At 43.4% G+C, this 27223-nt stretch overlaps 1 long non-coding RNA gene across 1 annotated transcript; it reads right to left on the bottom strand.

Moving 5' to 3' along the window:
* Positions 1-906: 906 nt before the first annotated feature.
* On the bottom strand, positions 907-3902 carry LOC116512647. The gene is made up of 2 exons (XR_004255908.1): positions 3112-3902; positions 907-1755 (listed from the first exon to the last, which is right to left on the bottom strand). It is a non-coding gene; the product is annotated as an uncharacterized LOC116512647 (long non-coding RNA).
* Between the last annotated feature and the right edge of the window lie 23321 nt (positions 3903-27223).

Here is a 27223-nt window from a genome sequence, read left to right on the forward strand (position 1 = left end):
AGCAGGAGTCGTTGGAGCTGCCACCAGACTCCGACAGCGAGGGGCCCTATGCGTCAGCTCTGGAAGATGTGAAGGACCCTGGGCAGGGTTCTGACTCCGAGCAGGGCGCAGAGAGGCTGGTTGGCCACCAGGAAGCGCCTGAGCCTTGGACCAGTGGGGAAGAGACAAGGGAGAGTGAGCCGGACGCCAGCAGTGAATTGTTCCTGGATGCTAATAGCTCTCCTCGAAGAGCTAATAGGCGTAAGGAACAGTTGCGCAGTTACAGGAGGTAATTGCACTCAGCTGGTGGTCATTAGGCTCCTCTCCAGACTATAAAAAGACTGCTTGTGCACACGCCCCTCTTGCAGAAGTCAACACAGGAACAAATGTCGGAGAACATTACTGGGAGCTTGGCAGGCTGGATTGCTGCCAAGCCTTATCTGTGCTGGATTGCTGCCCAACCTTGTCTGTGCTTGTTTGCTGCCAAGGACCTGTCTGTCTGTTAATTAAATGCCGTAACTTATCTTTGGCTCGGTGTGTGTGTTGGTGTGGGACGAGGGGGGTCAGAACAGGTAAATATCAAATATACTTAATATATTTAAATATATGGAGTGTCACGAGATGGGAAAATTCCTTTTAGCTATAAAAGAGACATAACCTTCACTCTTCTTCCTATTTGCTTCTACGTTTTCTAGCCCAGCTATTTTATTTCCAAACTTCCGGCATGAGAATGGGACAACTTGCCATGGCCAATTCGTTGCAGCCAACTTACCATGGCCAACTTACCGTGGGACTTGTTGCAGGGCAATTTAACAATTCTATTTAATAATTTAAAGTAAATGAAGTCCTAGAAAAATGAATATGCAATCTAAAACCAAGAAAAAAACCCAATGCCAATGGTTGAACGTAACTCTACAAGAACTGAAATAAGGTCATTGCATAAGTTATTTTATTTCCACAAGAGCCAAAGGCTTTTCCTTACAAGCCACTGATTGAATAAATAGCACCCTCCAGCATGAAACCTGCACCCAACCATGTTGGGATCAAACTAAGCATGACATGGACCTCTGCATAGCCATTACTATTGTTGCATGTAGGTAAAAAAAAAACCCAACTCTTCTCTGCTCTCAGTCCACATCCTTATATGGAATCAAAAAGTTTCATATGAGTGAATTCTTCAAAGGAAGTTGCCAAGACTGCTTCATTGCCTGAGTTACTGGTAGATTACTGTACAGATAGAAGAGAACATTTCTAGTTCTGTGTCGAATTGTGGGGCCCTTGGTGCTTTCCCAGTTGTTTTCCTGCAGGCATTTCATTACCAAACTAGGTAACCTCATCATTGCTAATAAAGAAGTAGCGTTATGTCTCATTTAATATACTAGTGGCTTGCCCTTTCATTGTGGATGGGAATAGATCTGGTGTTTCCTTGAGTGGGCTGCTGTTTGCAGTTAGCTTGTTCGTTTTGAGTCGGTAGTTGCTTGACTAGGATACTGTTTGCTTCTTAGTTGTTGGTCTAGTGTTAATCTTGACATTCTGCTCCTCTGAGTGTTGAGTGCTGGTGAGGAGGTGGTTAGGTCATGTTGTTTCCTTTTGGGCTTTTTTTGGTAGTCTCTTTTGAATGGTATGTAGAGTTTGTTTATCTCTCTGTGCCTGTTGATGGGTGCTTTGTCTGAGAGCCAGGCTTCCAGGAATTCTCTAGCATATTTTTTGGACTTGGTTTAGTCTAGGAAGCTCAAAGTTTCCCCATTGAAACTATGATTAATCTCTTTCCACATGCTGTGAAATTAAGAAGATTACTGTACATGACATTAGGTAACTTGAGTCCCTCCAGAAATTGCTGAACTACAATTCCCAGAATTCCTCTATATTGAACATGTTGGCTATGCCATCTGAACATCATAGTTCCGCAAACTGCAAAACCAACCACATGAGTAAAAATCTCCCCCTTGTTGTTTAGGGCTACAAGAACTGAAATAAGGCTGTTTCGCAGTTACCTTATGTTATGTATTGAATGCATATAGTTGTGTTAAGCCCTACTAAAGTGAAACTAACCTTTAGATGACCCTCACTGTTAGCCCCAACTGTTTTGGAGGGAAACTTTGAACATTCATATTTGGGTGTTTTTTTCAAGCATTATGATTGGTTAAGACCAGCGGTGGGTTGCTCCCAGTTCGGCCGTAGTGGAATTCAGGCCTGGGTCACAGAACCGGCAGCAACCCAGGCCTCCCACGCCCCCAAACTGGTTCCCTCACCACCGCTGGGCCGCCGCCATTTTGGATGTTATTGACTGCACGTGCGCAGTTCACTGTAAATTGTTCTGCGCATGCGCGAAGAACAATTTAGAGTGAACAGCCAGCGGGTTGCAAACCGGTAGTAAAACCAGCAGCAACTCACCCTTGGTTAAGACCTTTGTGGAGCCAGAGTATAAATTACAGGCACATTTGCCTGCTGTTCCTCAATTCCAGTTTTGAGTCAAAAAAATGCTGTTGTAGCTATGCTGGTCTGGTTCTTGCCTACTGAAGTCCACCACACACAGTGGTGGGTTTCAAAAAAATTTCGAACCTACTCTGTGGGTGTGGCCTCCTTTGTGGGAGTGGCTTGCCAGCCATGTGACCTGGTGGGAGTGGCTTCCTGGCCATGTGTTTGTTTGTTTCTTTCTTTCTTTCTTTCTTTCTTTCTTTCTTTCTTTCTCTCTCTCTCTCTCTTTTCCTTCCTTTTGTCTCTCTGTCCCTTTTTCCTTTTTTTCTTTCATATCTCTCTCACCTTTTCTTTCTTTTTTTCTTTTTTCTTTATTTTTTTCTTCCTTTCTTTCTCTTTCTTTCTCTGTGTGTGAGTGTGTGTGTGTGTGTGTGTATCAGTCAGTGGTGGGTTTCAAAAAATTTTGGAACCTCTTCTGTAGGTGTGGCCTGCTTTCTGGTGGAACCTCTTCTAACTGGTTCGGTAGATTTGACGAACCGGTTCTACCGAACTGGTGCGAACTGGTAGGAACCCACCTCTGACCACACAATACCTTATTTCCACAAAAGCCAAGGACGTTTCCTCACAAACTGCTGGATTGAATAACTAACACTGTCATGCATGAAACCTGCACCCAGCTGCCATGTTGGTTCTTGGGACCAAACTAAGCGTTACCTTCCCTTCTGGAGTCTTCTCTATTTTTGAAAGCCTAAAGCAACCTCAGGAGGTAGTCAGTCTGAACGAAGTAAGGCCTGGTCGTGAGAGGAAGCTCTTTTGAGTTTTCCCTTCAGGTTGCTTTTCATCTCTCCGGGCCCTTGTTTTTTTTAATCTGCAGGGGGAAATGTCAGAGACGCGTGATGGCAGGAGAAAAGAGAAAGAAAGAAAAAAGAAGACAAGAGCAAAGGGTTAAATTACTCCGGCTCTCCTTTCTTGCTTTCAGGACCAGGCAGGCTGCCAAGGCTTCTTCTGGCTTAAAAAGAAACAAAACCCACGAAAATAAGTTGGAACATTTTCTTAGGTCTTTTTAGACCAAAATAACTATTTTGTCTAGCCATAGATACCCCACAATCCTCCCGTTAAAGGCTTCCAAATAAAAGAACGTTTTGCTGAATGGAAGTGATATAATATCGCTGGCTTGAACAGAGCGGAATAAGGCAAATAATCTCTCGTATCATTTTGAGATCTAGGCAAACTTGCGCTATTCATCAGGGCCAATGAAAGCTTGACTTTAAGTAGTCACTATTGATATTGATATTGGAATTCTGCACGGTCCTCACAACTGTCACACGTCAGTTAAGAGGACCAACCTGCTCTCAGTCTCACGCAATCTTATATGAAGTTTTATATGAAATCAAAGACTTCGCACGAATGAATTCTTCCCAGGAAGTTACCAAGCTTTGTTGATTGCGTATAACAGTGATGGTGAACCTTTTCGAGTGTCGAAAAGGTTGCGCAGAAATGTTGTGCGTGCACGCTCATCAGGGCCCCGCTCCAGAAAAGGCAAACATCTGGGTTCTAGCATGCACCCAACGATCAGCTGGCCGGCATGCACGTGCGGGCCGGTTTTCAGCACTGCTGCGCACGAAAGTAGATTGTGCTCCAGAAAAACCAAACTTCCAGATTCTGGCGTGCATACACACCCGACATTCAGCTGGCTGGCATATGGGCGCACACTGGTTTTTGGTACTGCTGCATGCATGAAGGATAGCTGATTGTCGCACATGCATGCTCACCAGAAACCTGGAAGACAAACTTGCAAGTCCGCGTGGGCCGGGTGACATGGTTTTGGGTCCACACATGTCATATGTGTGCCATCATGGGCCTATAAACTAGATTGCGGTAAAAGTGATCCTCAACTTACGACCACAATGGGTTCAACTCGTGAGGTTTTTTTTACAAGGTGTTTCAATGGGCGAAAGGACGAGGAATGCAACGGACCTGGAAAGGTAAGAGGCACGCCTCGTGGCCCAACACCACCCACCTCGCCCTAATGGTAAAGGCAGCCTGCCTGGTTCCCTTCCCCGCCGTCCCTTTAGCGAGGGGTGACAGGTGGGGTGGGGGAGAAGCGAGGTGTGCCTCTTACTTTTCCAGGTCCGTTGCGTTCCTCGCCCTTTCACCCATTGAATCCCCTTATAAAAAAAACCTCATGAGTTCAACTCACAAGGTTTTTTTTTTACAAGGGGCTTCAATGGGTGAAAGGGCGAGGAACGCAGCAGGGCTGTCAGTCTCTGCCAGCGCTAGGACACGTATCTCTCTTCTCCCCCCCACCTGCCACCCCTTGCTAGAGGGACGGCGGGGAAGGGAACCAGGCAGGCTGCCTTTACCATTGGGGCGAGGTGGGCAGTATTGGGCCACGAGGCGCGCCTCTTACCTTTCCAGGTGCGTTGCGTTCCTCGCCCTTTCATCCAGTGAAGACCTTGTAAAAAAGAAACTTGTGAGTTGAACTTACGGTTCCACCACAAAATCGCGGAGGACAAAATCGCGCTCGACGAAAGCACGCATTTGACGTCATCACAGCGCGACGAAAACATCGCGCTGTGATCGAAAAATGTAAAAATAAAGCTAAAACCTTACCCTAACCCCCCCAAACCTAACCCTAAACATAACCCTAAACCTAACCCTTAACCTAACCCTAAATCTAACCCTAAACCTAACCGTTAACGTAACGCTAAACCTAACGCTAACCCTTAACCTAACGCTAAACCTAACGCTAACGCTCTAAACCTGACCCTAACCCTTAACCTAACCCTAACCCTAACCCTAACCCTAAACCTAACCCTTACCTTTATGTGAATCGGCTTGCTTTAATTTTAATTTTATTTCAATTTTTAATTTTTTTCGTCGCGCTGTGATGACGTCACATGCGCGCTTTCGTCGAGCGCGATTTTGTCCTCCGCGCTTTTGACGGGTCACGGAACTTACGAGGTTTTTTTTACAAGGGGATTCACTGGACAAAAGGACAAGGAATGCAACGGACCTGGAAAGGTAAGAGGCACACTTCGCTTCTCCCCCACCCCCACCTGCCACCCCTTGCTAAAGAGATGCCGGGGAAGGGAACCAGGCAGGCTGCCTTTACCATTGGGGTGGGCTGTGTTTTTTTGCGCGAGAAGGAACAGGTGGGAGGGGGTGATCACATTGCTGGCCTGCTGCTGATTTTGCGGCAGGCTCTTTTTGTGTAGTAGGGAAGGGTGAGGGGTGGAAGCACTTTGCTTCGCCTGCCACTGTACCAGTAGATGGTAATGGCGGGGTATGGTTTCACATGCGCTTAAATAGTTGGAGGCGGGCTCATTTTGGGGAAGAGCTTATTATGGCACATGCTCTGAAAAGCCTGATTGGGCTTATTAGCAGGGCATGTCTTATTTTCGGGGAAACACAATATGAAAATGAAAAAATAAAAACAAACTTTATATAATAAAATAAAATAAAAAAGAGCAGGCATTGGTGAAAGTTCAAATGTCAAATTCAGAATAGAGCTGGAAGGGACCTTGGAGGTCTTCTAGTCCAACCCCCTCCTCAAGCAAGAGACCTTATATCATTTCAGATAAATGACTGTCCAGTCTCTTCTTTAAAATCTCCAGTGATGAAGCAGCCACGACGTCGGAAGGCAACTTGTTCAACTGGTTAATTGTTTTCACTGTTAGGAAGTTTCTCCTTAATTTCCAGGTTGCTTCCCTCCAGCTCAGAAGTTCTCCAGCTCTTCTAGAGAAGGTGATCCTCCAAGGTCTTTTTTCAAAAAAACAAAACTGTGCAACTACGGTGCCATTTCTCATCAATGGGAAACGTCTCCTTCTCCTTTTTCATGAATAGAAAAACAAGGGGGGGAGGGGAATATTTACACATTTCACTGGCGAAGACGACTATTTAAAAAGAAATAAATGGTGTTTTCCTCTGCTGGTCAGGAAGTTCGGTTAGGCTCTGAAGTAATAAATCCAAGGTAGGAATCCACAAGGGGAATGCCCAACAACGGTGGTGCAATAAACAATTTCTGACAGAGGTTGGAAAGGTCAGAAGCTTTTTCTGTGACTCAAGCATTTGGATAGCAGGATTTAATTTTGAAAGGGTCAACTAGACATAGGCAGAGGAGCAACAAACTGGCATGTACTGTGTGTGCATCTATTTCTGTGTGTTCTATTTCCTCTTCTTGTTAGACTTCAGGGCAAAATCTCTCTTTTTTTAAACTTCCTGCTCCTTGGTGTCAGCAAGGGATGTCAAAACAAAAGTTAAGATGGTGGCCACGATTGTGTGATCAAAGTCCCACCGCTGTGAAATGCCTCCTAATTTTATATATAGATAAACACAATGGTTTTTTTTTACAAGGGATTCAATGGGCGAAAGGGCGAGAAACGCAACAGAGCTGGAAAGGTAAGAGGTGCGCCTAGCTTCTCCCCCACCCCACCTGCCACCCCTCGCTAAAGGGACAGTGGGGAAGGGAACCAGGCAGGCTGCCTTTACCATTGGGGCGAGGTGGGTGGTGTTGGGCTCCTTTCCAGCTCTGTCGCGTTTCTCGCCATTGCGTTCAGGGAAGCCCCTGGTAAAAAAAAACCTTCTCGCAACTTCAAGAAGTTTGATTGAACTCGCGAGAAGGTTTTTCTTTACCAGCGGCTTCCCTGAACACAATGGCGAGGAACATGACGGAGCTGGAAAGGTAAAAGGTGCACTTCACTTCTCACCTGCCCCAGAAAACAATAAGCCCTCCCCTATAATAAGCCCAAGGCCATATTTCATGGGGCAAAAGAAAATAAGACCCTGTCTTATTTTCAGGGAAACATGGTAACATATAACCACATATATACTATTACATAGCCAAAATCGTATTATATTATTAAATGTTTACATCAATTCGTCTTACCATAAACTCCCAAGAAGAATTAAATAATTATTGGCTCTTCTGCTCTCCATATTTGTACCTTATCCATCATTTTCTTCTCCCTCTCTCCTCCTCCTCCCTACCTTTCTTCCTTCTGTCGTCCTTCTCTACTTTCCCTTCCTCTCTCCTTCTCCTCTCTCCCCTTTCCACTCCTTCTTTCTCTCCTCCTCTTCCCCCCTCCTGCCCTCTCTCCTATCCCTCTCTTCTTCCCTTAGCTCTCTCCTCTACTTCACACTCTTCATCTCATTTACTTGGTGTATTTCAGCTTCTGAGCGAGCTCTATTTTATGTTGATGGTATTTATAATTCCTTTTCAAAATACATATTTCATTTTAACATATATCTTCCTCCTTTTTTTAAGAGAGAAAAAAAAGTATTCATATATAGGTATTGTGTTTTTAAACCACCACCACCCCGAGCCTATTTTTGGCCGAAATGTAGACCTGGTTACAATTCCCAGCTATTCTCATCATTATAGTTATATAATTATGCATCCTTACACACCCCAAATATGTGATTTAAATGTCTTTAAATCTCAATAATTTCCCATTGAAAGTATATTTCATGTTCCCTCTCCATTTTTCCATATCTTGGCTTAGGTTACCCTTAATTGTCTTTAAATAACAATCCTTACTGTTCAATGTTCATTACAATTCCCTTACCATACTACTATATAGAATAAAAAGCAGTACACATCTCACTTTGTTCATCATCTTAGAAGTTCTGTATATGTCCATGTTTCGTATATTTTAACCCATGTTTAATTGTCCTTCCATTGTCATATTCAATCAATTAGCAACTCAGTTTAATTATCGTGTATAAAAGTGCATCACTAAACTCTGCTTTACGATCTCCCCATAACAGTTTCATATTTGTCCATATTCCATATATTTTAACCTTCATTTCATTATCTTTCCATTATAATATTCACATCGTTAGCAACTCAATTTTATTGTTATGTTTAGGAGTAAACCACATATCTCAGCTTTATATTTCCCCACATAACAATTTCTAATTGTCTGATTTTTTCCTAGTAAGTCTTTTGTCCCACTTCTCTATTCCTGTCTTCTCCCTTTTCTTTGTTTTGACACGTCCACACTCTTCAATTTTCCCCAAGCCACTGTCAACCTCCGTAAGATCTTTTGTCTGCTTTTTATTTCCTTTTGTTGGGACACATCCCCCCTTTTCAATTTTTCCTATACCACTGCCACACCCAATGAAGTTTTTTGTCTGCTTTTTATTTACCACTGTTTCTATCCCTTCATTATCCCTCCCCCCTTCTTCCGTCACATCTTCCTTGTTCCTGCTTCTCTGAGTTCAGAATTCTTTTTAGACTTGATTTTAATGATTTATGCATATTTTTTATAATTTCATGTACTTCTTCAAATTCTCACCTTTCCATAATGTCAAGTTCCAAAGTTACAGTTAATTATACAGCTCTTATTTCAGAGTTTTGGTCCACCTTAAATTTAGCTAGTTCAACTGATATAGAGAAGAAGAGCGGTGGGAGCCCTCTTAGTCTTTTGGTCTTCCTTAATGTCCAGTTCCAAAATTGCAGTTAGTTATATAGTTCTTATTTCAAAGTTTTGGTAAATTTAGCTAATTCAGCTAATGTGAAGCGGAAGAGAAGCGGGAGCCATCTTGATCTTTTGCAAAGAAAAAAAAACTTTGTATTTTCCCAGTTCTTGATTTTATTATTTTTTCACATGTTACCTTCCACCTCTCGTTGGTTATAGTTGCTCAGAATATATTAATTGGAACAAACTTGCATACAGCCAAACTTGGTATGTTTCTCTTCACCTCCTTCTTTTCCAAGTTCTGATTTATGGCAATTGGTTAATTAAATCTTCCCACACAGGCAAGGTTAGGTTATCAGTTATCAGTGAAAAAATAGTGTTTTTTTCTTGATTTTTTTCCCCTTGTTACATTCCAGCTTTCATTAATTGGAGTTGTTTAAGATATATTAGTTAGAAGAAATTCAGATGAAGCAAATCTCCTCGGTATGTTTGGTTTCTATTTCAAATCCAAAACCAAATGTAGAGTTTGTATTTGAGTGGATTTGGTCACTTCTCTACTTTCTCCTTTTTTGTCCAAATTGTTCCAAGCAAATAGCTTTTTTTTGGCTACTGATTCAACCCTCCATTTTTCCCTTTCTTTCTTTTTGCCAAAATCCAGATCTGTCCATTAATATTATTTATACTCTCAAGATTCTTTGCTTTTTCCAAGTTTTGATTTATGACTGTGGGTTAATTAGATCTTACCAGTCTTTCATCTCATCCTGTACGCTCCTGCTCAGTTGCTTTGGCTGGAAGCCAGCTTCTTGAGAAACCATGTTGCCATGCTGTTGCCCCTACTCCAATTCAAAGAGCAAATCTCTGACCTGCGAGGCACCTGTTGCCTCCCTCTGGGTCTGATGAGATGCTGCCCCTTCTTCGCCCCCCCCCTCCAGGGGGGTTCTGATCCAAAAAGGATCTCGGAATTGATTTGTCAGACAGGGTTCATGTGAGGCTCTTCTGAGCTCACACACACACCCCACATCTGTTCAGCTGGAGAACATCCAGTCGACTCCTGCACCAATGCCTGCTCAAAGGCTGAAATGAAACTTATCACCCATGCATTTGTCCAAGTGGATATTCTTCAAAATGTACTTCAGAAATTACCACTCACTGTACAAAGTTGGGTAGAATCAGAAGTGGTATTCCGCCAGTTCGCCCTAGTTCAGGCAAACAGGTAGTGGCGGCTAAGGGAGGCTCCGCCCATCTGTCCAGACATCATCACAAATGCTCTGCGCATGCGCAGAAGGTTCTTCGCATACGCAGAAGCGCACGCACACTCCTGGTTCTAAACCGATAGTGAAGATAAGAGCATTTCATGCCTGGGTAGAATTCGTGAGATCTGAAAGCTTAAGCAGGGGGTTGGACTAGAAGACCTCCAAGGTCCTTTCCAATTCTGTTATTCTATTAAGAGAGTTGCAAGAAGTTGAATGAAAGAAAGACAATGTTTGTGGAGATTGTCTTTTTCCTCAAGGAAAAAGGGGAGGGGTGGGTGGGGCCAGCCATTAGTTGGATTTGGGGGTTCTCCGAACTGCACAGAATCTTAGTTAGAGGTTCTCCCAAACTCCTGTAAACCCTCAGCAGCCCACCCAGAGGTGGGTTCCTACCAGTTCGCACCTATTCGGTAGAACCAATTCGTCAAATCTACCAAACCGGTTAGAAGAGGTTCCACCAGTGGACCCAGAAAGCAGGCCACACCTACAGAAGAGGTTCCAAAAAATTTTGAAACCCACCACTTGGATATGATTATTCTACACTATCATGCTCATATTTATAAAACTCAGTGCCTCTGTGGAAGGTAAGGATGACTACTGCGTTTGTGGTGCAATCAGAACATTGCGTGTGTTGAAGTTGTTTTAACGCAAACCAAAGACGCCTTTTAAAAAACAAGTTTACATCATATTCTTATGCATGCCAGTGCTGTGTGTGAGGTAATTTGAGGTGGTTCTGATAAGTGTCGTTGGTCACATGGGCGGCAAGCCACTCCCATCCAGTCACATGGGCAGCAAGCCACTCCCACAAAGGAGGCCACACCCACAGAATAGGTTCGAACAATTTTTGAAACCCACCACTGAGCCCACCCCTGCCTAGGACAGACCTTACGTTACTGAGATACCACTGAGAGTATGCATAAGGTGATCATTCCTCTGTCAAGAGCTGCAGGTGAAGGAATATTCTTACATTTTGGCAGATTGCAAATGATTTTGCTACAATACGGCAAATGGCCCGAAAGCTGCAGATTAAGCTATTCTCCGGGTTATCCAAAAAAAAAAACCCTCAACTGTATTTTGAAAGATTTGTTGGTACCTGAGGTAAGCACATTCCACTTCAATATGCTGAATGAAAGCATAGCTGCAATAGTATTTATTCCTTCCTGAAATATTATTATAGCTTTTAGGATCTCCCTATAATCCTTAATTTTTCATGCTTAATATCTCATAGCCCATTCCAGAGGTGGGTTCCTACCAGTTCGTACCAGTTCGGTAGAACCGGTTCATCAAATCTACCGAACCAGTTAGAAGAGGTTCCACCAGTGGACCCAGAAAGCAGGGTGGTTCCAAAAATTTTTGAAACCCACCACTGACACACACACACACACACACACACACTCACTCACACACACACAGAGAGAGAAAGAGAAAGAAAGGAAGAAAGAAAGAAAGAAAATATAGAAAAAAGAGCGAAAAAGTGAGAGAGATGAAAGAAAAAAAGGAAAAAGGGACAGAGAGACAAAAGGAAGGAGAGAGAGAGAGAGAGAGAAAACATGGCTGGCAAGCCATTCCCACCAGATCACATGGCCAGCAAGCCACTCCCACAAAGGAAGCCACACCCACAGAGTAGGTTCGAATTTTTTTTGAAACCCACCACTGGCCCATTCCTTTAGGGTTTTTTTTTTCCCACTAACATGAATTTTTCCCTTCAAGTTCCTTCACAACTAGTGAAAAAGTTGTCTTTGGGAAATCCACTTTGTCATTCTAAAAATATACAACTGAAGAAAGACTGCACTTCTAATTTTGGCCCTTTAAAGAATAAAGAGCATAGAAATTGGAATTCACATTGCCACTAAAATACACGAGCCAAAGAGGAAAAGCTAAGCACTTTCAGAAATAGAATAGAATAGAATAGAATAGAATAGAATAGAATAGAATAGAATAACAGAGTTGGAAGGGACCTTGGAGGCCTTCTAGTCCAACCCCCTGCTTAGGCAGGAAACCCTACACCACTTCAGACAAATGGTTATCCAATAGCTGTGCTCCAATACAGATTGTTCATTTAGTGACCATTCAAAGTTACTACGGCACTGAAAAAAAGGGACTTGTGACCATTTTTCACACTTATGACCATTGCAGGATCCTCACGTTCATGTGATTTATGTTCGAATGTTTGACAACTGACTCACATTTATGACCGTTACAATCTCCCGGGATCTAACTTTTCGCAGCCTTCTGACAAGCAAACTCAATAGGGAAACTAGATTTACTTAACAACCGTTTGGCTAATTTAACAGTGATTCTGTTAACAAATGTGGCAAGAGAAAGTCATCCAATGGAGCAAAACTCGCTTAACAAATTTCTCACTTAGCAACATAAAGTTTGGCCTCGACTGTAATCGTGGATCACCTGTATGTAGGGGGCTGCCACAAAGAAGAGGGGGGGTCAACCTATTCTCCAAGGCACCCAAGGGCAGGACAAGAAGCAATGGATGGAAACTAATCAAGGAGAGAAGCGATGCAGAACTAAGGAGAAATTTCCTGACAGTGAGAACAATTAATCAGTGGAACAACTTGCCTCCAGAAGTTGTGAATGCTCCAACACTTGAAGTTTTTTAAGAAGATATTGGATAACCATCTGTCTGAAGTGGTGTAGCCTTTACTGCCTAAGCAGGGGGTCGGACTAAAGACCTCCAAGGTCCCTTCCAACTCTGCTATTCTGTTATTCCGCTTATGTTACTCTGCAAAACACAATGTATGCATAAGCATAATTGCATCACAGATCCTAAGAATTGCCTAAACCACCAACATTTCTTTCTAGCCCCTTCATTGTGTAGGCCAGACCCTACGCTCTTTTAGAAAACTTTCATATGATTTGAAGAGTCATATCTTTGCAATGGAAGCCTATCAGGGGTTTCGCTTCACCCTTTTTTTATATAAATCAGAGAGAGGGAAAGAAGAGGGATGAATGGACTGGGAAGAATAATTTATTGCAACAGAACAGAAAGTGCTGACAACTCTGAATGAATCTTTCTTCCTTTCTTCAAGTCTTGTTCCAACGGCATATAAAGATTAGTCATCAGTAGGAATCCCAAAACAATAATGACTTCCAAGAAACTCCTGGAAATGATTAGAGAGTGGGGGGGGATGACACAGAGAGAAGAGAGGCATGGGAGGGGGAGGGCAGGATGGAAGAAGACCTCCTTTCAAGCATTTACACACGGGGAACAGATCTGCTGAGAGAAAGGGTGATATCTTCTGCCCCCAATAGAGCTTTAACTTCTCCTGCGACAATGGCCTCCCCTTTCTCTCTTCAGCTCTGACGGATGGGCCGCTGAAGATCCTGCTCCATTGGACGCTTGGCAGAAATAACAGCCATCTCCATTTCGCTTTTATAAACGGCTTCATGTATGTCATAGACCACAACCCTGCGAGACCAGCCAGGGTTATTTGCTCCTAAATTTTGCACAGCAAGGCGGCCCTCGCCAAAGGCCACCCAGGGAGCTATTGTTTGTGGCTGCATATCACTCAGAGATGTCATAACTCATCATCTGGTCCAACCTTTTAGGTCACATCGACCTGTTCTTCCCACTGCATCCAAGAGCCATGCGGTCCTTGCCCAAACTCCTGCTACCCTAGAAGTTCGAAAGCATGCAAATGCGACTAGATAAATAGGTACCACTTCGATGGGAAGGTTAACAGTGCTCCATGATGTCATGCTGGCTACATGACCATGGAAGCGTCATACAAACAGTGGCCCAATGGCCCTTGAAAATGAGATGAGTAGCGCCCCCTGCATTCAACAGGAATCTTCAGGGACTCCCTTCCTGTCCTATCAGTGTTGGTGGGAGTATTCTTGGTGTCTCCTCAATGTTGCAAGAAAGTCATAAAACAATAGACATCTGTAGAGATTCTCAATCATCCAGGTCATGGTTGTCCGAAAGGTGTCTTTTTTTTCAAGCAGGCAACTGGACTTTGTTTTTTCTTTTGAAGACCTTTCGCTTTTCATCCAAGAAGCTTCTTCAGCTCTGGAGGCTTCCTGGGAGGAGCTTGCTGATGGTGGCAGCTTAAAATTAGCTGCCCCCGAATTCCTGGTCACGTATTTGTTTAGATGATCATCTATCTGACGTCTTAACAGGTTTCTTATCCTTCAGGCAAGAAGGGAAGAAGATATAGTTTTGCTGGCAAATGCCCTTCAATTTTTGCAGCTTCTGTGTCTGCAGAGAAAGGGGGGCCAGCCCAAAGCAGAACGGCGTCCGTGCTGGGAACTTCAAACTGCCTTGTGCAGTACAAAGTATATTTATATATATATAACAATAGTCATCTGTAGAGATTCTCAGTCATCCAGGTCATGGTTGTCCGAAAGGTGTCTTTTTTTTCAAGCAGGCAACTGGACTTCGTTTTTTCTTTTGAAGACCTTTCGCTTTTCATCCAAGAAGCTTCTTCAGCTCTGATAGGATAGTGGGGAATGGAAGGATTTATATTCCTTGCAGACAGTTGGCAGTCTGCATCCTTTTAGAGCAGGGGGGGTCAAACTGAAGGCCTGTGGGCCAGATTCAACCCATGGGGTGCTTAAATCTGGCCTGCAGGGCCACCCTGGAAACAGGAAAGGACCAGCCCTCACAAGCTCTGTTTTTGCAGGCAGAGGATTGCGGGAAGCCATCACAGCCGAAAACAGAGCTCGGGAACCCTTTTTCGCTGGCTGCAACAGGCACCCCTAACACCAGTGATGTCGAGCTGGCCATGCCCACCCTGGCTGCGCCGACCTCAGCCCCCTGAGGTCAAATACAATGTGGCCCTCAATGAAATCGAGTTTGACACCTCTGTTTTAGAGGGTCGTTGAAGCACTTGGAGGTTTATCTGTATCGGGGTGGATTCCGGCTTCTGCTACTGCCAGTTCACTTGGGGACTTATGTTAGGTTCGAGGTTCATTTTATTTATATGCCGCCCTATTCCCAGCGGGACTCAGGGCGGTGCACAAACCCAAGGAGGGGTGGGAAAACACAAAAACTACAACAAAAAATACAGGGCATTTAAAACAACCAACAGCCACACGATTCGAGAGAGGAAGGGAACTCATCGACCCCAGGCCTGCTGACATAGCCAGGTTTTAAGGGCTTTTCAGAAGGCCTGGAGAGAGGTGAGGGTCCGAATCTCTGCGGGGAGCTTGTTCCAAAGGGAAGCTCCCCGTTGGGAGAGCAAGTACGTTCAGCGAAGCATTGTGAGAGTTGTGTTGGAGAACACACAAACCAGCATACAGAGACACTGCAGTTTAAATAGACTTTTACTTTCATGGAACTAGAGGTATCAAAGTCCATCAAACAGTTCAAGTCATACACGGATAATTCAGTCAGTCATCAATGTCTTTCAGTTAAGGGATAATCCAAATAACATACTCCAATAATCATATAATCAGTTCGGCATTGAAAGTTTGCTAGCAGTTGCAAAACTTACAATAGCTCACGGCAGTCAAATCAAATCAGCCCAGCATCTAACAAAACAGAGAGCTAACAGTCATTCTGGCTCCCTCTTATGGCCGATTGAGGAAAACAGCAACCAATCACATTTTACAGTATGATTTAAAGAAACAAGTACAACATTGTTACATGGTTTATATATTGCCAACCCAACCGTTAGATTATATTCCTAACATGCGCAGTAGTAAAAAAAGCTTCTGTGCATGCAAAGAGGCAAAAAACAAGATGGTGCCACCTACGGTGTTGCCGATAGAACCGGTTTGGGAGCGTGGCAGGCCGAGTTACTACCTATTTGGCTGAACCAGGCCGAACCGGTAGGAACCCACCTCTGATCTGTATCCTCAGGGTCACTTGAGAACTGCTCCTTGTATCTGTAGTTTGCATTTTTTTCCTCTGGAAATCCACTCCTACTCCCACACCATCTTCAGAAGAAAATGTCTTCAAAAAGAAAAACAAGTAAGTCCAGTTGCCTCCTGAAAAATGCAACTTTGGGACATAAAACAATAGAGTTAATCACAGATATTTCAAATTTAAAAGTCAATGAAAGCAAAGACCCCTTTTATTCTACTCCGTTCTCTACTCCATGGGACTTTCATCCCAGTTGCACCTTTCTTCTCGAATGTTGCAGTGTTCCAATATCTCAGGGGTTGCCACAAAGAAGAGGGAGTCAAACTATTCTCCAAGGCCCCTGAGGGCAGAACAAGAAGCAATGGCTGGAAACTAATCAAGGATGGAAGCAACTTAGAACTGAGGGGAAATTTCTTGACAGTTAGAACAATTAATCAGTGGAACAGTTGCCTCCAGAAGTTGTGAATGCCCCAACACTGGAAGTCTTTAAGATGTTGGATGGTCTGAAACGGTATAGGGTTTCCTGCCTAGGCAGGGGGTTGGACTAGAAGACCTCCAAGGTCCCTTCCAACTCTGCTATTGTATTGTATCGTATTGTATATAGCAGAATGCTGGGGAAAGGCTGGGAAAATGACAGGGGATGTCAGGAGCTAATTATAGATATTCCAGAGAGGGCTAACATGCTTTGCTTACATGCTAGTTGGGACCAGAGTTGGGTCCTACCAGTTCGGACCGGTTCTGCTGAGTAGGTAGTAACTCAGCCACCCATGCACCCAAACCAGTTCTATTGTCGGCGGCGCCATCTTCATTTTTGCTTCTGCACATGCGCAGAACAAACTCCATTGCAGAAATGCTATTTTTTCCCTTTTATAACATTCTGCGCATGCGCAGACCTTTTTAGGTGCAAATGTGCATGCGTGTGTAGCCAGCGTTTGGTGTGCATGCGAGCGAAGCGGGCAAAAAAATTTGCACCCCAAACTAGCAATAATGCCGATAGCAACCCACCCCTGGGTAGGACTACCATTTTTAAAAAAGAAATAATGGGATTTTTTTTAAACCCAGAGTTTGTCTGTCTCCTTGATCGACAAAAGATACACTATTAAAAATGCGATATAAATATAATATCTATAGTCCTATAAATATAGTCCTCAACTCACAACCCTTCTTTTCGTGAGCGTCAAAGTTTTCAACGGCAGCAAAAAAAAAATTGACTTCGGACCTTTTTCCCACCAGTAAAACCGGCCTCATTAGATTTATTTATGAGCATCTCGCCTATGAAATGAACTTTCTCACAAAGGTAGGACTGTATTTTTCTGGGCTCGTGAGGTAAGGTATATAATATGGTCCTGTCAAAAGTGGCCATAACTTATTCCGGATTATGAATTCCTTCCTCCTTTTTAGGAAAATGCTTGTGGTGCTTTTCAGTTAAGCTGAGCTGTTGTTGCACTTTTCATCAAAGGCCTGTTATCGCAAAACGTCTGCATCCAATAGGAAGACCTCTGTATGTGGTTGCTCCTTTTGCAACAAAAATAAAAGTCTTTTCCTTGAACTCATTGATGAAGTCTTGAATAAAGGAAGCATTTTGTGAGGGCATGAGAGGGCAGAGCGTGGTCTTTTCAGAGATGGGAGAAAAGGCATCAGTTAATGGAGAATGTTGGAAGTCTAATATACATCCAGATGTAATACTTTAGCATTGGTGACTACTTCATCTCTAGCTCCAGTTATTAAACAACTAGCTCATAACCCGGCGTTGCCGGGGTATTTATTTATAGGGGGGAAATGTCTGAACCAAATGTAATTTCTAATGTTGGATTTTCCCCCTTACCAGAGGGAGCCCCCTTCTGGAGTTCTGTGAAGCTGTTACCATGGCAACTCCACTGCGCTGTACAGTGGAAGCCATTTTATGGCAGTACAGTAGAATCCATTTTAAGGCACAACTGGCTGTATCCTACCAGAACACATATCCCGAGGGATTAGGGGTGTCTTACTCCCACAGTGTTTTTTTTTCCAGAGAGTAAGTCATCTGTGTACCAAGTTTGGTTGAAATTTCTTGAGGAGTTCCAAAGTTATGCTGGGATGGACACACACACACACACACACACACACACACACACACACACACACTTTTATATATATATAGATGGCCTGAGGTGGTATTAAACTCAATGGTTGAGCTCATAGCCTACATCTGAACAACTCAGGTATAATTCCTGCCAGCTCCAGGCAAAGTTTATTTAAAACCATGCCAACCAGTGGTCCCCAACTGGCGAATGGAGCTTCATGTGTGAGTGGAAGGTGCTTGCATAAGCGTGCAAAGCTTCACTTGCGAGAGGGGCGGTCACTGGTGGTTGCACTTATGTGCAACCTCTATTCTAGGGGTGTCAAACTCGATTTCATTGAGGGCCGTGTCAGGGTTGTGCTTAATCTCGGGGGTGGGGGTGGGGGGACAGACTCCTGAGCTCTGTTTTCGGCTGCGATGACCTCCTGCAACCCTCTGCAGCGAAAACAGAGCTTGCGAGGGCCACATGCGACCCTCCCGAGCTCCATTTTTGCTGGCAGACGGACTGCGAGCCAGTCATTGGCTGTTTCCAGGGTGGCTCCGCAGGCCAGATCTAAGCACCCCATGGGCCGCATCTGGGCCCCGGGCCCTGAGTTTGGCACCCCTGCTCTATTCACTTAAAACTGTAATTGCAGGCTGAATGAAGGTAGAATGTCAGCCGTCCTAGGATTACACAATGTAAAGCAATATGCTAAGGTTTATACTTAATGTCGAAGTCCAAAATGTCCTGCTTTGGTTCTAAAGCAGTGAAAATCTGCATAGAATAAACATTATAATACTCGACTACTTGCAGGGGTTTCTCAACCGAGAAATCAATGGGGGGGAATTTCTCCCAAGGGGAAAAAGTTTAATCTAACGCCAGAGTTTAGAGAGACCTTTTGAAATGGTGACTTCATGCAACCAACATATGTTTAACCCCTAGCCGCTGATTCAGACAAACCCCCCACCCATGTCAAAGACCAAGCTTTTGTCGTTCTTGTTGTTTCTTAAATTAAACATATCAAATGCATTTTAAAACAATAAGCATATTGAAAATATACACTAACATCTGTGTTTGGGGCACAAGCCAGAGTGACAACGGCTGGTTTGCATTACCCAACAAGAAATCAAAGCGTCCAGTGAAATAGACAAACTATAGCAGGAAAGGGATTAACTATGTTCAAGCAAAATTTTCACTCTTCCTTTCGCTGGGGGTTTCTGATGTAATTGATGTTTTTTGAACTGGGCAAAAAGAAAGAGGGAGAGAGGGAGAGGCCTCCATCACTCGTTCCCTAATTTAATATCTAGAGTGGGAAACACATTGTGGGAAAAAATAAAACTGATTTTTTCCCCCCAGGAAAGTCCATTTCTACTGATAGTCCACCTAATATTAAAGCAGATAAATCTTGTTCTCTTTCTCTCATTCTAAACTTTAAAGACAGTCCATCTGACTTCCAAATTGCAGCAATAAATTTCAGGATTTGAAAGTACCACAATATACTTCTGCCCCCTTAACCTCCATTCCCACTTCGTGTTTTTCAAAAAGATATATATCCATCAGGACTGATTTATGCTATTCCAGACTCCAAAGTAGAAAAGGCTATTATCCCTGGGATCTGTTTCAGTGCCTTGGCTTATTTCTTTGATAGGATAAGAAACAGCCAGAGGTAATAACTCGAGGTTTTTCTTCCCCATGGTCAAGAATAGATTAGTAGAATTTGAAAAAATTGCTCTAAGCATGCCCATAAGGTAAAAACAATATGGTGGTGCCTATGACACCGCCAAGAAACCGGTTTGGAGGCGTGGCAGGCCTGGGTCGCTGCCGGTTTCAGTGACTCAGGCCGCTAAGTTACTACTGGTTCAGCCGAACTGGTAGGAACCCACCTCTGGCCCTATCTAACAAAATGAAATTCAATGTAGAGAAAAGTAAAGTCCTACATTCAGATAAGAAAAACCAAAAGCACACATATAAACTGGGTGAAGCCAGGCTTAATAGCAGTGACTGTAAGAGGGATCTTGGATTCTTAGTGGACAACCAGCTAAATACAAGCCAGCAGTGTGCAGCGGCAGCCAAAAAAGGCAACACAATCCTAAATTGCATTAAAAGTGGTATACAATCAAGATCAAGTGAGGTACTAATAAAGCCCTAGTAAGACCACACCTAGAGTACTGCATCCAGTTTTGGTCACCACACTATAAAAAAGATGTTGAGATTCTAGAAAAAGTGCAGAAACCAGGATGATTAGGGGACTGGAGACTAAACCTGGCCTCACCTGGCTACCTGAGAGACCGCCTCCTGCCATTTACCTCCCAGAGACCAATAAGATCTCACAGATTAGGCCTCCTTCAGATTCCATCTGCCAGTCAATGTCGGCTGGTGACTCCCCGGGGGAGGGCCTTCTCTGTAGCTGCTCCGGCCCTATGGAATGATCTCCCCGTGGAGATCCAGACCCTTACTACTCTTCTGGCCTTCCGCAAAGCGATTAAGACCTGGCTGTTCCAGCAGGCCTGGGGCTGTTGAGTTTATCCAGCCCCACTCTAAGCTGCATGTATGTTGTGGAATTTTAATGTTTGTTCTTTTAATTTTTATATGTCCCCCCCCTTTTTTTTCTGTAAGCCGCCCAGAGTCCCTAGGGAGTGGGCGGCATACAAATCCTAATAAAACCTAAACCTAAAACATATGAAGAACGGTTGCAGGAACTGGGCATAGCTAGTCTAGTGAAGAGAAGGACCAAGGAGTTATGATAGCAGTGTTCCAATATTTGAGGGGCTGCCACAGAGAGGAGATGGGTCAAACTATTTTCCAAAGCACCCGAAGGCCAGACAAGGAATAATGGATGGAAACTGGCCAAGGAGAGATTCAACCTGGAAATAAGGAGGAACTTTCTGACAGTGAGAACAATCAACCAATGGAACACCTTGCCTTTGGAAGTTGTGGGAGCTTCATCACTTGAGACTTTCAAGAAGAGATTGGACTGAAATGGATCTGTCTGAAATGGTGTAGGGTCTCCTGCTTGATTGGGGGTTGGACTAGATGATCTATAAGGACCCTTCCAACTCTTTTAATCTGTTGTCTGTTATATAATTCTAGGAGAAACATAGAAATTAGTGAATAGGTTGAAGACACATATGTTCTAAAGAGCATATCTCAAAATTTGGAAGCTCAATCATTCTGTTCATCACCAAATAAATGGAATGGTCTATGAGTCAGCTCTTGATGATCTAAACATTTTATGGAATAAAGAGGCCATAAAAACTTCCACTTCCTTTACAATATTGGTCTGTAGTCCATGAAATTCCAATAATAAATCCAAATTTCATTGTTTTTGAGTCCTGACATTTTTCAACAATGCCACTAATTTCCTGAAACCTTCCATAGTTCTGCAGTAATAAGCAACAATCAATTCCCTGGGACTGTGGTCAGAGCCATTCAGAAGAACCAAACCAGATGACTAGTCTAGCATTATGTTCACCAATAGCTAACCAAATTGTCTAAGGGAAGCCCACAAAATGGATATGAATGTAATAACGCTGTCCTACTCAACTGATATTTAGTGGCCCATCACCCCAGATGCTGGGGCCATTTCAATCTTTTGTTCTCCAAATTATTACTTTTGCGAATTATCAGAGGTATTATTACAAGTTCTACTATTGCTCTTGGCTTCCAATGCAACAAGAGATTGAAGTTCAAATTCTGGATTCCATTTCAAGAGTCTTCAAATAGCTGGTGATGGGGATGACTTCTGTGTAAGGTTACAAAGAGTTGATGCCAAATTCTAGGCCAGTGGAAGACAATCGGGGCCAAATGCTTTTCTCAACCTTCAATTTACTACTGAAGTATATAACACTAGTATGACAAAACAGAAAATTGTGAAATATAAGGAATTAATCATGTTTATTGTATTTAATTCTAATTTAATTGGATTTTAATTAAACAACCCAGCAGGTAGAAACCTTTAGCCTCCTGTATCTGACTGACTAAGCAGTGCTGGCCTTAATTAGATTTTGGATATCAGACTACAGAGAAAATCCAGAGCTATAGAAACATCCAAGATGGCAAGCTTCCATATCTTGGCCAAGAAAACCAAATTGACATAGTCCCCAAGGATAAAATTGAAATTTGAAATTTAATAAAATTTGTATGCCGCCCAATCCCATGGGACTGTGGGCAGCTTACAGAACAAGATAAAAAAACATTTTAAAAATTAAAAATAAAAATACAGTTGTTAAAATTACACACCATCCATTCTGTCTAAGTGGGGCTGGACATTGATCAACAGCCCCAGGCCTGCCGGAACAGCCAAATTTCAAAATTTCAAAAAAACACAGGAGACTCTTTTGAAGACAGCAAAGTCTACATTTTGGACAGAGAGGACCACTGGTTTGAAAGAGGGGTCAAAGAGGCCATCTATGTCAAAATTAAACAGCCCTCTTTCAACAGAGGAGGAGGGATACAATATCATCTATCTCCAGTCTACAACACAGTCCTTTCGATAGTTCCAAGTAGGCTCTACATCTATTTGCACTATACAGGTGACTCTGATGACACAGATACACCTCCAGGTGGCCTCAATGCCTCTCTTAAACAGGAATGTCAAAATAGCGACCTCTGGGCTGGATGTGTCACGCACAGGCCACACCCACCCCAGTTCCGCAAATGGGGAAAACATCACGAAATGACACGTGACAGAACATGACGTTGTGAGTTTGACACCCCTGCTCTAAAAGAATGCAAATGACCAGCTGTCTGCAAGGAGTATAAATCCTTCCATTCCCCACCTGATCCTTCACTCAGAGCTGAAGAAGCTTCTTGGATAGGAAGTGAAACATCTTCAAAGAAAAAACAGAAAGTCCAGCTGCCTCTTTAAAGCACTTATAGGATACTCAACCCATCGTAAAGCTCAATTCAAGGGACTTTCACCTTACCCAATCACATCATGTTTGTCTGTTGTTCACTACTTTCTTTTCCTTGGGACTTCATTCCTGTTGGACTATTCTTCCCAACTTATCACTTCATGATTAAGTACAAGCTTCCATCCTCCAAACATTGTTCACCCTAAATTGGACCAATCTTTATCAACTTTCTGCCTTCTGCGTGTTTTTAATTACCAACTCCCCAAAGTAAGATTCAAGCGGGTTGTAGTTGGAATATTGCCAAGTTCTGGTCACTGGGTAACGAAAAAGATGCTGAGATTCTAGAAAGACTGCAGAGAAGAGCACCAATGATTGGGGAGTTGGAGGCTGAAAGATATGATGAACTGTTGCAGGAACTGGGTATGTCTAGTCTAACAAAGGTATTGGCAGTCTTCCAATATTTGAGAGGAGGACAATCTATTCTCCAAAGTACCAGAGGGCAAGACAAGAAGTAATGGATGGAAACCTATCAAGGAGAGATTCAACCTAGAACTAAGGAGAACTTTCCTGACAGTGAGAACAATTAATCAGTGTATCAGGGTTCCAAATAACATCCAAAAGTAAATCAGAGTCCAAGGTAAAGTATTGCTCAAAGTTTTAATTTATTAAGAGAGCCATGTTGGCACATCTGGGAAAACCCAAATCTGAAAGCTTCCCAGTTTTCCCCACTTAGTTGAAAGTTCAAGATCTTGCCCCCCACACCCACAAGTCCCTCACATGGTCCAATCTTTCACTGCCATGCTGGCAGTTCCAGCCATCCAGTTCCAGTCAGGTGCAGAGGTGCAAAGACAAAGGATGACCTTGGCTTTCTAGAAAGAATTTTGTTATGGCTACATATCATCTGTACAATCCCTCCTCCCATTTTCCCACAATAGAAAATGCATAGTAGAATAATAGAAAGTGTGGTAGGCGAAAGATCCAAAAGAAAAGATGGCTGCAGGCCCGACACAGTGCAATAGTCACCACAATGTAGAAAAGATGTGGAGACTCTAGAAAGAGTGCAGAGAAGAGCAACAAAGATGATTAGGGGACTGGAGATTAAAACATATGAAGAATGGTTGCAGGAACTGGGTATGTCTAGTTTAAGGAAAAGAAGGACCAGGGGAGACATGATAGCAGTCTTCCAATATCTCAGGGGTTGCCACAAAGAAGAGGGAGTCAAGCTATTCTCCAAGGCACCTGAGGGTAGAACAAGAAGCAATGGGTGGAAACTAATCAAGGAGAGAAGCAACTTAGAACTGATGAGAAATTTATTGACAGTTAGAACAATTAATCAGTGGAACAGCTTGCCTCCAGAAGTTGTGAATGCCTCAACGCTGGAAGTCTTTAAGATGATGTTGGATAGCCATTTGTCTGGAACGGTATAGGGTTTCCTGCCTAGGCAGGGGGTTGGACTAGAAGACCTCCAAGGTCCCTTCCAACTCTGGTATTGTATTGTATTGTATTGTATTGTATTGTATTGTTTGCCTCCAGAAATTGTGGGTGCTCCATCACTGGAGGTTTTTAAGAAGACACCGGACAGCCATTTGTCCAAGATGGTATATAGGATCTCCTCTGTTTGGGCAGAGGGTGGACCAGGAGACCTCCAAGATCCTTTCCAACTCTGTTACTCTGTATTTCCAGCCCATCTTAGAAGACACTAAAATAAGGAGAACTGAATAAGACCGTAGTGGTCTAAATGAAGAGATCATCTGAAGTGATATAAAGCAGCTTCCTAAGTAGACATCTGCAGTTCTCCCAAAGAAACCCACGAGGTTCAAGAATGCTTCTACTTTGGCATGAAGCTTGGAGCCCTTTTTGCATTTGCAAAACCGTTTTGCACAACCGTTTTCCAAAAAAAAGCAAGCACTGAGCAAACCTCCATTGGCCCTAATATGATGCATAATAAAGCAATTCCGTATCAGGGTGGTACATATGCCTGTCAGTTAACATTACAATGCTCAATGTCAGTGCCTGATTCAAATGACAAGACTAGCCGTCTGGCTTGTTACATTTAGATGAGATCTTGTGTGCACAGCAGGAAATCTCTCCTGCCCCCTCTCTTTCCAAGGGCTTTTGATTGAAATCAAGTGCTCTGATTTGAAAAGAGTTAGATTTTACAATGCTGGGTTCCTGGATAGCGGCAGAGATGATCTGTAATTAAAGTGCAGATGGATTTTGGTCAAATAATACCAGATGTTATACTTGCAACTTCTCAAAACCCTCTCCATTTATTAGTCCAATTCCACCCCCTACTGCGAGGAAATTTCACATTGTACAACCGATTGACTCGGGTTTTTTGGACAGTGATAGAATTGGACACAGGTTAAATCAGAGTCAGAAGGAGAAAACAGACAAGCTTTTGAGCCAGGTTGTCTATAAATTAAAACTGGGCCCTACATTTCTATGAAATAAGGCTGGAGATCCACTCTAGCAAAGAGCTGCTGGAGCTAAGGAGAGTCTTTCATACTTATTCTCTATTCACTACCATGTTCTTGTTAGTTGCGAAGTCATTTATAGCAATAACAGTTAGACTTATATACCGCTTCATAGGCCTTTCAGCCCTCTCTAAGCGGTTTACAGAGTCAGCATATCGCCCCCACAGTCTGGGTCCTCATTTCACCCACCTCGGAAGGATGGAAGGCTGAGTCAACCTTGAGCCGGTGAGATTTGAACCGCCGAACTGCATATAGCAGTCAGCTGAAGTGGCCTGCAGTACTGCACTCTAACCACTGCGCCACCTCGGCTCTACCATTTCCAACCCATCGTGACCCCCATGGACAACATTCCTCCAGGCCAGTGGTGGGTTTCAAAATTTTTTGGAACCTCTTATGTAGGTGTGGCAGGCTTTGTGGGAGTGGCTTGCTGGCCATGTGACTGAGTTGGAGTGGCTTGGAAGTCATGTGACCAGGTGAGAGTGGCTTGGAAATCATGTGACCAGGTGGGAGTGGCCAAGACAATGTCACTGAATTCTTTGCCCCATTGGATGATCTACAAAAAGAAGATCTAAAAAAGGAAATTTATTATTTTGTGCACTTACTACTTAAATAAGATTAAAATAAGTACACAAAACAATAAAAGAGCTACTTACAGAAGGAAGATGACTGTCCTTGCCAGTCTTCAGTATCATTGACTCCATTGAATGGCCTGCACAAAGAAGAGACACAGAAATGAACTCTTCCATTGCTTGCATTAGGATGAAACAAACACACAATACAATAAAGACAGCTACTTACAGAGGAAGGATGACTGTCCTAGCGGTCATACTCTGTTGCCTCTTCATCCTGTTAAATAACACTAACTGCAGAAGAAATAAAACAATATTGGACTCGATTGTGGTTGTAAGCTGAGGACTACACTACAAGTAACAGAAGGGACCTCTGTTTTCACTCAACAATGTACAGTCTTTTCAGGAAGGATGTCCCCCCAAAAACAGGAAAGATGTAGTCTTTCATTTAAGAAGTTAGATCAAGAACGAACATCATAGGTAGATTCACAGAGCAATACAGATTTCTTTTTCTGAAATTTATTCCTCAGTTCAAAAAACAGGAATATATGAATTAGGTTCAGTACTTAGGACAGACCAAGTAGCTATTCAAGACTTAGTGGTTAGAAGCAATTGTAAAGCAAGATATGGATTTAAAACCAGTAATATTTTGTTGTGTATTTCAAAGGGCGAAAAGAGCCTCCCCCACCCACCCTGGAGGCCCTCTGGAGGCTTCAGGAGCTTCCCTAAAGCCTCCGGAGCGCAAAAAAACGGCCCTATGGGCAAACTGGAAGTTCGGGAATAGACTTCCGGTTTGCTCGTAGGGTCGGTTTAAGCCCTCTGGAGGCTTCAGGGACCTTCAGGAGGCTTCCCTGAAGCCTCCGGGCGACTAAAAATGGCCCTACGAGCAAACCGGAGTCACTTCCAGTTTGCACATAGGGTCCTTTCTAGTCCTCCGGAGGCTTCCTGAACGTCCCTGAAACCTCCAGAGGGCCTCCGGGGAAGCTGGGGGGGGGCTGTTTTCGCCCTCCCCAGGCTCCTCTGAAGCCCTGGGAGGGTGAAAAAAGCATGCCAAAAATGGGGGGGAGTGCCTCTCATGCGCGCATGCACACTGGGAAGGTTGCACATTGCATTATGGGTGTGGCACACCCACGCATGACCCTCCCTGCACTCACCCCCCTTATGGTAAGTAAGCCAAAAAAAGATTCGCCATCGCTGCATTAAGGTTTATTTTCTGGTTAGGTCTTATTTTCAGGGAAAGACGGTACTAAATGCATCCATCTGGCTGACAATCTTAACTGGGGCTTATTTTGGGGGTATATTACGAGCATCCTGAAAAATCATGCTTGGACTTATTTTCTGGTTAGGTGTTATTTTCGGGAAAACAGGGTATACATTGTCCTTGACGTACAACCT

This window comes from Thamnophis elegans, chromosome 8 (genome assembly GCF_009769535.1).
Source record: "Thamnophis elegans isolate rThaEle1 chromosome 8, rThaEle1.pri, whole genome shotgun sequence".
In the NCBI taxonomy this organism is placed as follows: Eukaryota; Metazoa; Chordata; class Lepidosauria; order Squamata; family Colubridae; genus Thamnophis; species Thamnophis elegans.